This window comes from Mustela lutreola, chromosome 3, assembly GCF_030435805.1.
Source record: "Mustela lutreola isolate mMusLut2 chromosome 3, mMusLut2.pri, whole genome shotgun sequence".
Taxonomy (NCBI): domain Eukaryota; kingdom Metazoa; phylum Chordata; class Mammalia; order Carnivora; family Mustelidae; genus Mustela; species Mustela lutreola.
Window position 1 is genome coordinate 108,322,106 of NC_081292.1, and position 3,661 is coordinate 108,325,766.

The following is a 3,661-nucleotide window of genomic DNA, read 5'->3' on the forward strand; positions in this document are numbered from 1 at the left end:
GACTTCCAGTGTTGACGTCCAGGTGAGGTCTAGGAATGATGGTTCCACATTCTAAATCGCCTCCTCTTTCCTTTCTTGAATAAATGGAGTCTCTGTTGGAGGTCAGAATAAAAGTCACACAAGTGTGACTTCCAAAGAAAGTGCCAGTGGGGAAGAATGCAGTTTGCTCCCGCGTGGCTGGTCAGGGAAACGCCGGCTGCCCTTCCCTGCAATTAGGCCGGCTGCCCTTCCCTGCAATTAGGAAGCTGGCCCAATTTGTATCCAGCACCCAAAGCCTCCTCTTTCGGACGCTCTCCCTTCCTCCTGGCATTCGCTATTCCAAGGGTGTTCACACTGTTTCTCGCATGTCGCTGAGAGGTTCTGTTCTAGACTGCTCTTTGGACTGCCCTCCCTTAAAAGCTGCCTGTCCTGGGTCTCCATCCTGCTGGAGCCTGACTTTGGCTAGGACCACCACGGTGGTCTTGCATCCATTTCCAGGGTATTTGGCCATGCACGCTGGCTCCCTGAAGGCTGCCCTGCCCCCATGTTTTAGCCCAGCAAGTGGAAGTTCCCGGCCAGGAAATGGCTTGCCAAGGCCTTACAACAACCTTGACCCTGATTCATCCATACTCAACCCTTGAGATGTGCTGGGACATCCGTGCCAGGCAGAGGAGGAGCTGGGACTCAGAAACAGGCGTGGCAAAGGGCCGGTGGGCAGGTGTGGCATAAACTGAGATTCAAGTATGAATCTTCTCCATCTTGGGGGCTGGGCTCTCCCTGAAGGGATCTACTGGGGGGCAAGATGGCAACAGGTGCCCGTCTGGGGAGGTGACAGGCTTAGTCAGGTGGGAGGTCAGTCCATGCTCAAGAGATAGTGATGACGTTTCAGATATAGGTGAGGTTCAGTGGGGTAGGGTCCAGAGTTGACGCCCAAGAAAGAATTCTTGAGGTGTTTTTGGTGCAAAATGGCTTATTAGACCCAGAAACAGCGCTGCCTCAGGGTTGTAAGGGGAGGCAGGTTATATACTATGGGGTGGGGTGGGGGGGGGCTAAGGAAAAAGGGAGAATTCCAAAGAACTTTCATATGCTAAAGAGGACCTACAAGGCCTTGAGGCCTTGCCATTGTCAAGGTTTTTCCCTCTAGCTAGGTATTAACATTAAGATAGTTGGGAGATTCCTTAAAGAATGTCACAAGGTCCCACCCAGGAGTGGAGGTGGAGGAAGGTTGCTGGGTATCTGCTTTTGCTATGTCCTCAATCTGCCGCTGTTCCCCTATCAAGAGGGGAGGCTTGGTCCCAGCAGGAGCTGGCCAGATGGCGGGAATGATGTAGGGCCTGCCCCCAAAGCATAAGTGAACCCCCTTCAGATATTGTGCCAGGCACCGTTCTGAGGATTTTCCTGTATTAACTCTTCAGACCCCACAAGGGCCCTTATAGGCAGGTACTGATGTTTATGGGTAAGTGAGCGAAATCCTGCAGAGGCCGTCCGTGGTCCCAGATCACATGGAGCTCATCCTCTTCCTTCGACTCCTTTCAGCTTCTCAAGTGCCTCCTGCATGGCTCCTGCAGGGAGAGGCCGGACAGCGGGTGGGGGGATGAGGGAGAACCCCCACTAAGGAGATAAGGCCAAGATGGGGTGCAGAGGGGGTGATGGCCCGGGCAAGCTAGATGAGAGGCCTTGCGCAGGTAGGGGAAGGCTAGCAGGTTGGGTGCGTGCGTGCGTGCGTGCGTGCGTGCCTACGTGCCTACGTGCGTACGTGCACGCAACCGGGTGAGCTCAAGGGCAGATGGCCCGCCAGGGGCTTGTTTCTCAAAGTCAGGACCCGCAGCACTGCACTTAAACAGGGGGCTCCCGGAGACGCAAAGAAGGAGGCTCACTCGCGGTGAGCTCCAGGCACACTGGAGGGGGAGCGTTCTCCATGGGGTCCGCTGACTTACACCTCCCCCCACTGGCTGACTTGAAAGACCAGACCGCAGATGCCTGAGGGAGGCCCCGCCGCCTCTCTGTTCTAGGAACGGCTGCCCCTGCATTTTAGTCAAACCGCCTGTAGGGCCACCGGCTTTCTAGTTCAATGAGGCCCCCTGGGGAAGGAACTTTAAAAAGATTTCAAATCATAACAATGCTCTCCTCGGCTGAAATCGACAAATGTTTTCCTCCCCTCCATCACAGCAAGGGCACACACCGAGAAGAGTAACATTGAGAAAATGCTTTTCCTGGCTGTCAGACCAAGCAGGGACAATTAACCCTTACTTAGTCCATTTCTTCCTGCGAGGGGAGGTGTCCTTTGATAAGTACACCCAGCCTGGGGACAACTTCTGTCTCCTCTTCCCTAGCAACACCGTATCCACCATCAGAGGGGCCTCAGTATTTTCAGTCCACCCCTTGCTTGGCGATCCCAAGGCAATGACCTTGACGGCTTCTCACCCTCCCTGCTGGATTTCTGCAATGGCCTTGAAATGGGCTTTCCCTTCCTACACTATGCTTTTCTTCTGTAAACGCCACTCTGCCCCAGAGGGGCCTCCCTGAAGGTCAGGGTCATGTAGGCTGCAGTTTGCCTTCTCCGGGCACCCTTTCCCACGGGGTAGGGCTGTTAATCTCCGTGTCCTCCCCCAGAGTGGGCACTAGGACCTATGCAATCACAGCACCTCATCCTCGAAGTCATGGTGCTACACCCCAGAAACAGGCTGCTCACAGCCTTCCCTTGGAATTGGAGCTGTGTGCAGGGACATGGGAGCTGCTCAGAAGGAGGGTGCTATAGACAGCTGCTTCTCTGGGATGGCTGTGGCGGTGCTCTGGCCTCCAGGCCCAGTACCACACAAACTAAGCGACAAATAGTCCCAGAAGTGTGTCGCCAGAGCAGCCTTGTGGTGTGGCTGAGTGTCCATCCTGACAATGACGTGGGAAACAGAGGCAGAAGAAAAGTTACTAAATTTTCTTACTACCTAGAGCCCACTGACAAGTCCTTGAAACAGGCAGAGTGACATTCCTCTAAGGACTCATCTGCTTCCATCTTAATATTTTGCTAAGGGCAAAGCGCAATCCTAGCCTGACCACCCTCACACCCCAACCAGGATCCTGTAAGTCTACTTTAACATACAAAAAGTCCTTCGGAGACTTCATCTCTAAACCCTCCAAGATACAGGCTGGCAGTCATTCCCAAGTGTTGGGTCGGCGAACTCCGGGAGTGCAGGAGGAACAACAGAAATGACCGCTGCCAGTCCTGCCATCTTCTAGAGCACCCCCCCCCGCACCCCCCCTTTCCTTCACCCTTGACTTTCCCGCCAAAAGTATGTATGCCCAGGTCACTCCATAGGTAACCCGATACCTATGCAGGAAACAGATACCCCCCCCCCCAACTCCCTCCCAGTGCGACCTACTCTGCTTTCCAGAGTTGTGGAACCTCGACCAGAACCTCGCCCGAAGGTGCTCACTTCCTCCCAGCACAACTTTCTTGGCTCCCCTTCTCCTGAGCCCTGAAACTTCGCCAGAGAGTGCCTTTAATAAATCTTGCCTTGCGCCTACCTCCCCTGGTGTCGTGTTTATCTCTCCTATAAAACCTTACACCAGGCATATGGCCCACTGATATACATCTGAAGGGTCTCATGACTAAGGTTTTATTAGACGGTAATAAATGACTCTTCCCAACAACAGCTAGCCCCCCAAGGTCCTGGAAACCTGGCTT